Consider the following 14,203-nt stretch of genomic DNA (forward strand, 5'->3'; position numbering starts at 1 on the left):
CTCAGATTAGTCGCTGGAGCTTCATCCCTACAAGCAAGCTCGGCATCTCACCCATTTAAAGTTTGAGAATAGGTTGAGGACGTTTCGTCCCCAAGACCTCTAATCATTCGCTTTACCGGATGAAATTCACCCTGCGAGTTCCAGCTATCCTGAGGGAAACTTCGGAGGGAACCAGCTACTAGATGATTCGATTAGTCTTTCGCCCCTATACCCAGCTCCGACGATCGAGTTGCACGTCAGAATCGCTACGGACCTCCACCAGAGTTTCCTCTGGCTTCATCCTGGCCAGGCATAGTTCACCATCTTTCGGGTCCCAACATATATGCTCATGGTACTTGCCGACTGCCCGCGAGCCTGCCCCGGTGCGCCTCCGCCATTTACCGACGGCCCGCTTCCGGGGACGGACAGCACCGCGGCGTCTTGGCAAGTCCCGGGCCTGCGCCCCTCCATGAGGGGAAATTAACTTCGAACCATCGCCCTGACGACTTCCACTACACGAACGCCCAGAGACGGGGAAGTATCTCACCTCGCTTTGTCGCTAGCGCGGGCGAGGCCGCGAGGCAGCCGGGGTCGATCGGCCCAAGGATTTGACCGGAGAGCCTGTTAAGGCTGCCCCGGCACGTCACTTCATTTTCGCTTTTGGTTTAGTGAGCCCATTGACTCTGCACACATGTTAGACCTCTGGTCCGTGCTTCAAGACGGTCGGGTGGATTTACTGAATTTTGTGGCACTATAGAGGAAAATGACAAGGGCGGGGGTGCTCTTTGGCTGATTGGCTGAGGTAGCGGAGACTTGGTTTCTGCTGCAATTTCTCCCCAGACGAAGCAGGAGAGTCGGCGGCGAGGCAATTAGTCCGACCGCCTTCGACGTCCCCGGCAACGGTCGCGGTGACCTACTACGAGCGAATACGCCCGCCGACGCTTTCAGCGTGAGTGGGGCGCGCCTAAACATTTTTGGGTCGCTCACTACAACACCCCACTCCAGCTGACAGCCGACGAGCTGAATCCCTCAGTTCGACCCTTTCGAGTTTCCAATTCGTTTGGTTTCTTAACGGTTTCAATGTACTCTTGAACTCTCTTCAAAGTTCTTTTCAACTTTCCTCACGGTACTTGTTCGCCATCGGTCTCGGTGGTCGTTATTTATCTTTAGATGGAGTTTACCACCTGCTTTGGGCTGCACTTTCAAGCAACCCGACTCTACAGAGAGGCCCTTTCCGACCGTCCCATCTGTACCCTCACGGGCGCCGCCATACGGGCCTGTCACCCTCCATGGGCAGTGGCCGCTTTCAAGCTTGACTTAGACGGTATGGGACGGCGTGCTGGACCCTCTGAAACGCAACACCCCTCGTGCCCGAAGACATCGAGGTTATGCGCTGGGCTTTTCCGGTTCAGTCGCCCTTACTAAGGGAATCCCTGTTGGTTTCTTTTCCTCCGCTTATTAATATGCTTAAATTTGGCGGGTAGCTCTCTCCTACTACGAGGTCGATCGTGGTCTCATCATCCTTAGGGGGAACAAGTTCCCCAACCACGAAGCGGAAGACGCTCTGCCACCGACTTTCTTCACCACCGACATTACCAGGCAGGAAGGTTTGAGGGGCTTGTCGCGGGGTACCAGCGGCCATGGCGCCGGCACTCCCACCCCTGACTCCGTTCCTTCTCATTGAGTGGTAAATAGCCAATAGGAAAAGTGTTCCAGCAGAACATCTCTCGCAGAGTCATATACACACACAGTTTTAATGCATATACGCTCGTGTTCCGCCCTTACTCGGCCGCACCTTTGCCGCTTAAACTTTGACCTCTTTCCCCGTTCCCGCATGCCACAGCAGTGGCACTTGTTTATCCGGAGAAAGAGAGCGAGAGTCGCAGTATTAATTGGCGTGAGCGGCCTTTCCGGCTGCAGAACCAGTGCTCTATCCCGGCGAGCGCCGTTATGAGGCGCAACACCGTCTTTAACGCGTTTAGAGAGAACTCCCCCTGCCTCCCTCCCAGTCATGAGATAGACGTGGACTCGTGGCGAACTCTCAAAGAGAACGCCCACACCGCGTCTGACCGTGGGAGAGGGTGGAGGAGCGCGTGAGGAAGAGCACGGCGTCACCCAAGCATTCTCATCTCTGCCTGCACCACTACATGGTAGACTGCGGGCCCAGGCGCACTCATCAATTTAGGTTCCACTGCAATGCATGCCAAGCACTCTTTTCGAGGTGATAGACGAAATTCCGGCGGGGCTTACTTAAAAGATATCCGACCCGGTTTCGTTTCCTCTTCGTGGGATGGAGGCTCTAGAACATGTGCAGCATCAGCTATGAGCGGCCGACGGCCATTCGTGTTCTGTGGACAGCAGGCAAAAGAGCCGCTCCAGAAGGAGTTTGCGAGGCGACAACTGTCGCTTGTTGTGGTTGAATGGGTGCGCCAAGTCCATGACCTAAGTAGTGATAGGTTTGAGATAGATACTGCGCAAGGCGCGGCGATTAAAACCCCAAGGCGGAAGTCGGTTCGGGTTACCTCAATGGAGACAGTCAGCAGGCACCGAACTCAGAGCAACCGGCGATGTATATTTCCACCTCAGAGGAGTGGCGGCGGCTAAGCTCATATATGCCGCCGCTGCAATATGTGCTCAACTTGTCGATGTATCTCAGGCTCCCTGCGATCCACATACCGACACGCAGTTTGCTGCGGTCTTCATCGACCCACGAGCCGAGTGATCCCCCGTTAAGAGTTGTGTATTTGCTATTTGGTCTTTTTGCGACTAACCATCACAGGTCGAGTCTCAATGAAAGGGTTTGACAGACATAGCCCAAGTTTGTGGTTTGGGTTTGGCCGGACGACTTGTTGTTGTTTTTTGACACTTGAATTTCACTCTTTTTGGGTCAAGAGGCTTATTCGCCGGTAGTAAGGAACGGACGGGCAGCCGTCCAAAGCCCCGTCCGTCCTCCTCCTCCGGTCTTCGCGCTCTCGCCCGAGTGTGGTCCACCTACAGCGTGGTGGTACCTATTTTTGGTGCGGGGGCCGGGATTGTCCTCTTTCGCTGCTGGAGTTGCCAGAGCAGAGCCCGAGACCGCCCAAATCAGGAGAGTAGTAGTAGCTTTAAGAGCGCCCCGTTCTCTTTCTCTCTGTTAATGATCCTTCCGCAGGTTCACCTACGGAAACCTTGTTACGACTTTTACTTCCTCTAAATGATCAAGTTTGGACATCTTTCCGTCAGCTCGAGGCGACGACCCCAGAAAACCCTCGCGGGCAACGGGGCCGACAATCCAAGAGCGCCAGTCCGAAGGCCTCACTAAATCATTCAATCGGTAGTAGCGACGGGCGGTGTGTACAAAGGGCAGGGACGTAGTCAGGGCAAGCTGATGACTTGCACTTACTGGGAATTCCTCGTTCATGGGAAACAATTGCAAGCCCCAATCCCTATCAAGAAAGGCTTTGAACGGGTTACCCGCTCCTCTCGGAGGGGGAAAACTCGTTGATCCCTTCAGTGTAGCGCGCGTGCGGCCCAGAACATCTAAGGGCATCACAGACCTGTTATTGCTCAATCTCGTGCGGCTAGAATTGCCGCTTATCCTCTAAGAAGAAGTTGCGAACTGGAGACCATTTTCTGGAGATCCGCCGACTCATTTAGTAGGCCGTCAGAGTCTCGTTCGTTATCGGAATTAACCAGACAAATCGCTCCACCAACCAAGAACGGCCATACCACCACCACCGAATCGGGAGAAAGAGCTCTCAATCTGTCATCAACCTTCCGTGTCTGGGCCTGTGAGGTTTCCGTTGAGTCAAGCTGCAGGTTCCACCTCTGTGGTGCCCTTCCGTCAATTCCTTTAAGCTCAGCTTTGGTAACCATATTTCCCGAACTCCAAAAGACTTTGGTTTCCCCGGAAGCTGCCCGCCGTCAATGGAATAACGCCGGCGGATCGCTAGTTGGCATCGCTTATGGTTAGAACTTAGGCGGTATCTGATCGCCTCGAACTCTAACTTTTGTTCTGATTAATGAAACATCCTTGCAAATGCTTTTTCGCAGTAGTTCTCGTCTTGCGATGGTCCAAGAATTTCACCTCTAGCGTCACGTAATGCCCTGCCCGTTCCGGATTAGTCAATACCTCTGGGTTCCGAAAACTAAACAAACAGAACTGAGGTCCTATTTCATTATTCCATGCATCACCATTCGGGCCATTCAAATACCTGCTCTACACTCTAATTTTTTCAGTAAATCCTCTGGCCACCGACACTCTGACAAAGAGTATCCCGCGGCGAGCCGGCGTATGGCTGTCTGAGCGCGGACAGTAAACACCGGGCGTGCACCGTCAGTCCGGAATCCGAGATCCAACTACGAGCTTTTGAATCCGCAATAACTTTAATATACGCGATCGGAGCTGGAACTCATCAGCGGCTGCTGCACCAGACTTGCTTCCAATGGATATCATGTAAAGGATTTAGTATGCACTATTCCGACAGTGCAGGCCGGATGAGACTCACATCGTTATTTTTCGTCACTACCTCCCCGTGCCGGGAGTGGGTAATTTGCGTGCCTGCTGCCTTCCTTAGATGTGGTAGCCGTTTCTCAGGCTCCCTCTCCGGAATCGAACCCTGATTCCCCGTTACCTGTTATAGCCATTGTAGGCGCATAACCTACAATCGAAAGCTGATAAGGCAGACACTTGAAAGAAGCGGCGCCGGTGCGGAGACCGTGCGCTCAGCCCGAAGTTATTCAGATTCACCACAGGTGGGTTACGGACCGGGGCCCGACCAGTTTTGAACTAATAAAAGCGCTCTTCCCTTGCGGTCAGAGACCAATTGCATGTATTAGCTCTAGAATTGCCACAGTTATCCAAGTAAGTGGGTTTACAGATCCAATGAAACATAGCTGATTTAATGAGCCATTCGCGGTTTCGCCTTAAATCGGCTTGTACTTACACATGCATGGCTTAATCTTTGAGACAAGCATATGACTACTGGCAGGATCAACCAGGTAGCTGCTGCTGTTGGCGGCGCCTATCACGGCGGCCAAAATAGTGAGATTGAGAGAGAGGCAGAAGACATTGGGCGAGGGACCGCACGTTGGCTTTAGAGAAATAGCAAACCAGATGATCAGATCTAACTGCACCTTCTCTTGCTATCCTCGGCGCCGGCAGCGCCACCGTGTGTGCCAATCTCCTCCCTTATCCGCTCCTCTTTGCCCCAGCTCCAGCGAGGCAGCCGACATTGGGCGAGGGACCGCACGTTGGCGAATCTCCTCCCTTATCCGCTCCTCTTCTCTTTGCCCCAGCGAGGCAGAAGACATTGGGCGAGGGACCGCACGTTGGCCTTAGAGAAATAGCAAACCAGATGATCAGATCAAACTGCACCTTCTCTCGCTATCCTCGGCGCCGGCAGCGCCACCGTGTGTGCCAATCTCCTCCCTTATCCTCTCCTCTTCTCTTTGCCCCAGCGAGGCAGCCGACATTGGGCGAGGGACCGCACGTTGGCCTTAGAGAAATAGCAAACCAGATGATCAGATCAAACTGCACCTTCTCTTGCTATCCTCGGCGCCGGCAGCGCCACCGTGTGTGCCAATCTCCTCCCTTATCCGCTCCTCTCCTCTTTACCCAGCTCCAGCGAGGCAGCCGACATTGGGCGAGGGACCGCACGTTGGCTAATCTCCTCCCTTATCCGCTCCTCTTCTCTTCTCTTTGCCCCAGCGAGGCATAAGACATTGGGCGAGGGACCGCACATTGGCCCATCTCCTCCTCTCTCTCTTTCTCTTACTGTTTGTGGGGACGTGGGCTCATGAGCGCCATCGTCGCCCAATATTGGTTAGGTTGTGTATTTCACGGGTGGGAACCGCCATCATCGTTGTTAGGTGATGGGGTAACCCAACGTGTGCTTTGACGAGTTTTGGCTGCTAAACTCTCTTTTTAGTATACTCGGCTCCCAGACTGCGCCCTGGTCGTGTTGAACCATGAGCGTTGTCTATGCACATTTAGGGTAGCCGTTTGCGCGTGGAATAGTGCAATGAATCTCGGTCAAGAGACGGTTGGGCGCTGCATTGAAGGCCGGCACAGACGCGAAGACGGGGTGATCAGCCAACGCAAGTCCGCTAAGTTGGGCAGACAGCAAGGCGAAGGGGAGCCCCGTTCCGGACTGAAAGGCCGCAGCATATGCTGAGACGGAAACTAGTAGGGTGGCGACGTGTGCGCCGAGAGAGAGAGAGAGAGAGACGGAGTAAATAATGTCCAAACGGAAGAGAGACCTGGCAAGTGTAATTGATAGAGCGCGAGCCTACTCGCCATAAGCCCGCTCCACTGCCATTCCTCTGATCCAATGAGACTAAAATCTCTCTCTCTCTCCTTCTGCTCCAGCCATTGCAGGGCAGGGAAGCGACGGCAATTTTGTTTGTTGTTTTTGAATGCCGCGCTTTGCTTCGCAGAGGCGCCGAAGCGCTCCGCTGGGGGGCGGAAGATATTTCACACCGAATATGTGTGTGAAGGCACCCTCTCCCCTTAATATAGTGAAATAGTGCAATCCAGCATACAAGGTCGGACGATAGGACATTCACCGTACCGCACCTCGAGAGTGGATGTTGGGTAAGGTTAAAACCGGACTGTTCGCAGACAGCCGAATAACCCGGTTCCGGACTAATTGGTGGATGCAACATCATGATGATGCTGCTGCTGTCGCGGAAACCGCAGTGGCGACGTGAGAGAGTAATAATGTTCAATAGGGAGAGCGACCTGGCTAGTGTAATTGATAGATCGCGAGCCTACTCGCCATTAGCCCGCTCCACCGCCATTCCTCTGACCCAATGAGACTATTCTCTCTCTCGCTCTCCTTCTGCTCCAGCCATTGCAGGGCAGGGAGAGGAAATCGACGGCAATTTTGGTTGTTGTTTTTGAATGCCGCGTTTTGCTTCGCAGAGGCGCCGAAGCGCTCCGCTGGGGGGCGGAAGATATTTCACATCGAATATGTGTGTGAAGGCACCCTCTCCCCTTAATATAGTGAAATAGTGCAATCCAGCAGACAAGAGCGGACGATAGGACAGTCACCGTACCGCACCTCGAGAGTGGAGGTTGTTTGATCGTTTGTTAAGCAAGTTTAAAACCTGACTGTTCGAGAACAGCCGAATAACCGGTTCCGGCCTTATTGGTAGACGCAACATCATGATGCTGCTGCTGTCACGGAAACCGTGGTGGCGACGTGTGCGCCGAGAGAGAGTAATAATGTTCAATAGGTAGACAGACCTGGCTAGTGAAATTCATAGATCGCCTTCCACAGCCATTCCTCTGACCCCATGAGACTATTTTCTCTAAAAAACCTTCTGCTGCTCCAGCCAATACAGGGCAGGGAAGGGAAAGCCACGGCAGCTTTGGTTGTTGTTTTTGAATGCCGCGCTTTCCGCAGAGGCGCTGAAGCGCTCCGCCAAAGGCAGCATATACCCCACAGAATAGTGTGAAGGCACCCTCTCCCAATATAGTGAATTATGCAATCCAGCATACAGGGCGTGACGATAGACAGTCACCGCACTGCACCCCGAGAGTGGAGGCTGGGTTTGATCGTCGTTAGGCAAGCTTAAAACCTGACTGCTCGAGAACAGCCGAATAACCCTGTTCGGGACTTATTGGTAGACACAACATCATGATGCTGCTGCTGTCACGGAAACCGTGGTGGCGACGTGTGCGCCGAGAGAGAGTAATAATGTTCAATAGGAAGACAGACCTGGCTAGTGAAATTCATAGATCGCCCTCCACAGCCATTCCTCTGACCCCATGAGACTATTTTCTCTAAAAAACCTTCTGCTGCTCCAGCCAATACAGGGCAGGGAAGGGAAACCGACGGCAGCTTTGGTTGTTGTTTTTGAATGCCGCGCTTTGCTTCGCAGAGGCGCCGAAGCGCTCCGCTGGGGGGCAGAAGATATTCCACACAGAATAGGTGTGTGAAGGCACCCTCTCCCCTTAATATAGGGAATTAGTGCAATCCAGCATACAGGGGCGGACGATAGGACAGTCACCGTACCGCACCTCGAGAGTGGAGGTTGTTTGATCGTTTGTTAGGCAAGTTTAAAACCTGACTGTTCGAGAACAGCCGAATAACCCTGTTCGGGACTTATTGGTAGACACAACATCATGATGCTGCTGCTGTCACGGAAACCGTGGTGGCGACGTGTGCGCCGAGAGAGAGTAATAATGTTCAATAGGTAGACAGACCTGGCTAGGGAAATTCATAGATCGCCCTCCACAGCCATTCCTCTGACCCCATGAGACTATTTTCTCTAAAAAACCTTCTGCTGCTCCATGTTTCAATACAGGGCAGGGAAGCGGTGCCACGGCAGCTTTGGTTGTTGTTTTTAAATGTCAGCGCTTTGATGAGAGAAAAGCTGAAGGCCCGCTGGGGCAGAAGATATTCCACACAGAATAAGTAGTGTGAAGGCACCCTCTCTCCCCTTAATATAGTGAACACCAGTGCAATCCAGCACAGGGCGGACGATATACACAGTCACCGTACCGCACCTCGAGAGTGGAAGTTTTTTGATCGTTTGTTAGGCAAGTTTAAAACCTGACTGTTCGAGAACAGCCGAATAACCCTGTTCGGGACTTATTGGTAGACACAACATCATGATGCTGCTGCTGTCACGGAAACCGTGGTGGCGACGTGTGCGCCGAGAGAGAGTAATAATGTTCAATAGGTAGACAGACCTGGCTAGTGAAATTCATAGATCGCCCTCCACAGCCATTCCTCTGACCCCATGAGACTATTTTCTCTAAAAAACCTTCTGCTGCTCCAGCCAATACAGGGCAGGGAAGGAAAAGCCACGGCAGCTTTGGTTGTTGTTTTTGAATGCCGCGCTTTGCTTCGCAGAGGCGCCGAAGCGCTCCGCTGGGGGGCAGAAGATATTCCACACAGAATAGGTGTGTGAAGGCACCCTCTCCCCTTAATATAGTGAATTAGTGCAATCCAGCATACAGGGGCGGACGATAGGACAGTCACCGTACCGCACCTCGAGAGTGGAGGTTGTGTGATCGTTTGTTAGGCAAGTTTAAAACCTGACTGTTCGAGAACAGCCGAATAACCCTGTTCGGGACTTATTGGTAGACACAACATCATGATGCTGCTGCTGTCACGGAAACCGTGGTGGCGACGTGTGCGCCGAGAGAGAGTAATAATGTTCAATAGGTAGACAGACCTGGCTAGTGAAATTCATAGATCGCCCTCCACAGCCATTCCTCTGACCCCATGAGACTATTTTCTCTAAAAAACCTTCTGCTGCTCCAGCCAATACAGGGCAGGGAAGGGAAAGCCACGGCAGCTTTGGTTGTTGTTTTTGAATGCCGCGCTTTGCTTCGCAGAGGCGCCGAAGCGCTCCGCTGGGGGGCAGAAGATATTCCACACAGAATAGGTGTGTGAAGGCACCCTCTCCCCTTAATATAGTGAATTAGTGCAATCCAGCATACAAGGGCGGACGATAGGACAGTCACCGTACCGCACCTCGAGAGTGGAGGTTGTTTGATCGTTTGTTAGGCAAGTTTAAAACCTGACTGTTCGAGAACAGCCGAATAACCCGGTTCCGGACTTATTGGTAGACGAAACATCATGATGCTGCTGCTGTCACGGAAACCGTAGTGGCGACGTGTGCGCCGAGAGAGAGTAATAATGTTCAATAGGAAGACAGACCTGGCTAGTGAAATTCATAGATCGCCCTCCACAGCCATTCCTCTGACCCCATGAGACTATTTTCTCTAAAAAACCTTCTGCTGCTCCAGCCAATACAGGGCAGGGAAGGGAAACCGACGGCAGCTTTGGTTGTTGTTTTTGAATGCCGCGCTTTGCTTCGCAGAGGCGCGAAGCGCTCGCTGGGGCGAAGATATTCCACACAGAATAGGTGTGTAGAAGGCACCCTCTCCCTTAATATGATATTGAATTAAATTGCAATCCAGCATGCAGGGGCGGACGATGGGACAGAAGTCACCGTGCACCTCGAGTGGAGGTTGTTTGATCGTTTGTTTAGGCAAGTTTAAAACCTGACTGTTCCGAGGTAGCCGAATAACCCTGTTCGGGACTTATTGGTAGACACAACATCATGATGCTGCTGCTGTCACGGAAACCGTGGTGGCGACGTGTGCGCCGAGAGAGAGTAATAATGTTCAATAGGTAGACAGACCTGGCTAGTGAAATTCATAGATCGCCCTCCACAGCCATTCCTCTGACCCCATGAGACTATTTTCTCTAAAAAACCTTCTGCTGCTCCAGCCAATACAGGGCAGGGAAGGGAAAGCCACGGCCGCTTTGGTTGTTGTTTTTGAATGCAGCTTTGTATGAGAGCGCCAGCCGCTCCGCTGGGGGGCAGAAAGATATTCCACAGAATAGGTGTGTGAGAGCACCCTCTCCCCTTAATATAGTGAATTAAGGTACAATCCAGCATACAGGGGCCGGACGATAGGGACAGTCACCGTACCGCACCTCGAGTGGAGGTTGTTTGATCGTTTGTTAGGCAAGTTTAAAACCTGACTGTTCGAGAACAGCCGAATAACCCGGTCCCGGACTTATTGGTAGACGAAACATCATGATGCTGCTGCTGTCACGGAAACCGTGGTGGCGACGTGTGCGCCGAGAGAGAGTAATAATGTTCAATAGGAAGACAGACCTGGCTAGTGAAATTCATAGATCGCCCTCCACAGCCATTCCTCTGACCCCATGAGACTATTTTCTCTAAAAAACCTTCTGCTGCTCCAGCCAATATAGGGCAGGGAAGGGAAACCGACGGCAGCTTTGGTTGTTGTTTTTGAATGCCGCGCTTTGCTTCGCAGAGGCGCCGAAGCGCTCCGCTGGGGGGCAGAAGATATTCCACACAGAATAGGTGTGTGAAGGCACCCTCTCCCCTTAATATAGTGAATTAGTGCAATCCAGCATACAAGGGCGGACGATAGGACAGTCACCGTACCGCACCTCGAGAGTGGAGGTTGTTTGATCGTTTGTTAGGCAAGTTTAAAACCTGACTGTTCGAGAACAGCCGAATAACCCGGTTCGGGACTTATTGGTAGACACAACATCATGATGCTGCTGCTGTCACGGAAACCGTGGTGGCGACGTGTGCGCCGAGAGAGAGTAATAATGTTCAATAGGTAGACAGACCTGGCTAGTGAAATTCATAGATCGCCCTCCACAGCCATTCCTCTGACCCCATGAGACTATTTTCTCTAAAAAACCTTCTGCTGCTCCAGCCAATACAGGGCAGGGAAGGGAAACCGACGGCAGCTTTGGTTGTTGTTTTTGAATGCCGCGCTTTGCTTCGCAGAGGCGCCGAAGCGCTCCGCTGGGGGGCAGAAGATATTCCACACAGAATAGGTGTGTGAAGGCACCCACTCCCCTTAATATAGTGAATTAGTGCAATCCAGCATACAGGGGCGGACGATAGGACAGTCACCGTACCGCACCTCGAGAGTGGAGGTTGTTTGATCGTTTGTTAGGCAAGTTTAAAACCTGACTGTTCGAGAACAGCCGAATAACCCTGTTCGGGACTTATTGGTAGACACAACATCATGATGCTGCTGCTGTCACGGAAACCGTGGTGGCGACGTGTGCGCCGAGAGAGAGTAATAATGTTCAATAGGTAGACAGACCTGGCTAGTGAAATTCATAGACCGCCCTCCACAGCCATTCCTCTGACCCCATGAGACTATTTTCTCTAAAAAACCTTCTGCTGCTCCAGCCAATACAGGGCAGGGAAGGGAAAGCCACGGCAGCTTTGGTTGTTGTTTTTGAATGCCGCGCTTTGCTTCGCAGAGGCGCCGAAGCGCTCCGCTGGGGGGCAGAAGATATTCCACACAGAATAGGTGTGTGAAGGCACCCTCTCCCCTTAATATAGTGAATTAATTGCAATCCAGCATACGGGCGGACGATGGGACCAGTCCTGTACAAAGTGGAAGTTGTTTGATCGTTTGTTAGGCAAGTTTAAAGCCGGCTGTTCGAGAACAGCCGAATAACCTGACCGGGACTTATTGGTGGAGCTACAACATCATGAGTACTGCTGCTGTCACGGAAACCGTGGTGGCGACGTGTGCGCCGAGAGAGAGAAATATGTGTTCAATGGGTAGACAGACCTGGCTAGTAAGGAGATGTAGATCAACCCTCCACAGCCACCATTCCTCTGACCCCATGAGACTATTTTCTCTAAAAAAACCTTCTGCTGCTCCAGCCAATACAGGGCAGGGAAGGGAAACCGACGGCAGCTTTGGTTGTTGTTTTTGAATGCCGCGCTTTGCTTCGCAGAGGCGCCGAAGCGCTCCGCTGGGGGGCGGAAGATATTCCACACTGAATAGGTGTGTGAAGGCACCCTCTCCCCTTAATATAGTGAAATAGTGCAATCCAGCATACAGGGGCGGACGATAGGACAGTCACCGTACCGCACCTCGAGAGTGGAGGTTGTTTGATCGTTTGTTAGGCAAGTTTAAAACCTGACTGTTCGAGAACAGCCGAATAACCCTGTTCCGGACTTATTGGTAGACACAACATCATGATGCTGCTGCTGTCACGGAAACCGTGGTGGCGACGTGTGCGCCGAGAGAGAGTAATAATGTTCAATAGGAAGACAGACCTGGCTAGTGAAATTCATAGATCGCCCTCCACAGCCATTCCTCTGACCCCATGAGACTATTTTCTCTAAAAAAACCTTCTGCTGCTCCAGCCAATACAGGGCAGGGAAGGGAAACCGACGGCAGCTTTGGTTGTTGTTTTTGAATGGCCGCGCTTTGCTTCGCAGAGGCGCCGAAGCGCTCCGCTGGGGGGCGGAAGATATTCCACACTGAATAGGTGTGTGAAGGCACCCTCTCCCCTTAATATAGTGAAATAGTGCAATCCAGCATACAGGGGCGGACGATAGGACAGTCACCGTACCGCACCTCGAGAGTGGAGGTTGTTTGATCGTTTGTTAGGCAAGTTTAAAAGCCTGACTGGTAAAGGAACAGCCGAATAACCCTGTTCGGGACTTATTGGTAGACACAACATCATGATGCTGCTGCTGTCACGGAAACCGTGGTGGCGACGTGTGCGCCGAGAGATAGTAATAATGTTCAATAGGTAGACAGACCTGGCTAGTGAAATTCATAGATCGCCCTCCACAGCCATTCCTCTGACCCCATGAGACTATTTTCTCTAAAAAACCTTCTGCTGCTCCAGCCAATACAGGGCAGGGAAGGGAAAGCCACGGCAGCTTTGGTTGTTGTTTTTGAATGCCGCGCTTTGCTTCGCAGAGGCGCCGAAGCGCTCCGCTGGGGGTAGAGAATCTGTTCACAGGAATAGGTGTGTGAAGCACCCTCTCCCGCCAATATAGTGAATTAGGTGCAATCCAGCATACAGAGGCGGGACGATAGGACGGTCACGTGCCGCACGCTCTCGAGTGGAGGTTGTTTGATCGTTTTGTTTGGCAAGTTTAAAAACCTGACTGTTCGAGAACAGCCGAATAACTGTTGGGACTTATTAGTAGACACAACATCATGATGCTGCTGCTGTCACGGAAACCGTGGTGGCGACGTGTGCGCCGAGAGAGAGTAATAATGTTCAATAGGTAGACAGACCTGGCTAGTGAAATTCATAGATCGCCCTCCACAGCCATTCCTCTGACCCCATGAGACTATTTTCTCTAAAAAACCTTCTGCTGCTCCAGCCAATACAGGCCAGGGAAGGGAAAGCCACGGCAGCTTTGGTTGTTGTTTTTGAATGCCGCGCTTTGCTTCGCAGAGGCGCCGAAGCGCTCCGCTGGGGGGCAGAAGATATTCCACACAGAATAGGTGTGTGAAGGCACCCTCTCCCCTTAATATAGTGAATTAGTGCAATCCAATATACAAGGGCGGACGTTTTCATCACCGTCTCCCACTCGGTGTGTGCAGATTCTCGGATCATTTTGTATAGTATGGTCTTAAATCGACCCCCGATTGACTTTGACGGTCTCCCATTCGGGTGTGCAAGTTCTCTGTAGTATGCTATTAAATCCACCCCCGATTGACTTTGACGGTCTCCCATTCGGGTGTGCAAGTTCTCTGTAGCATGCTATCAAATCGACTCCCGATTGACTTTGACGGTCTGCCATTCGGGTGTGCAAGTTCTCTGTAGTATGCTATTAAATCCACCCCCGATTGACTTTGACGGTCTCCCATTCGGGTGTGCAAGTTCTCTGTAGTATGCTATTAAATCGTCCCCCGATTGACTTTGCCGGTCTCCCGCCTGGTGTGTTTCTGTAGTATTAT

At 52.0% G+C, this 14,203-nt stretch overlaps 2 pseudogenes; both read right to left on the reverse strand.

The window, feature by feature from the left end:
- LOC121879200 overlaps window positions 1–1,484 on the reverse strand; it is a 4,900-nt pseudogene extending 3,416 nt beyond the window's left edge.
- Window positions 1,485–2,554: 1,070 nt separating this feature from the next.
- LOC121879199 lies at window positions 2,555–2,717 on the reverse strand (annotated as a pseudogene).
- Between the last annotated feature and the right edge of the window lie 11,486 nt (window positions 2,718–14,203).

The sequence above is a fragment of the Homarus americanus genome, unplaced genomic scaffold (genome assembly GCF_018991925.1).
Source record: "Homarus americanus isolate GMGI-L3 unplaced genomic scaffold, GMGI_Hamer_2.0 scaffold14753, whole genome shotgun sequence".
NCBI lineage: Eukaryota > Metazoa > Arthropoda > Malacostraca > Decapoda > Nephropidae > Homarus > Homarus americanus.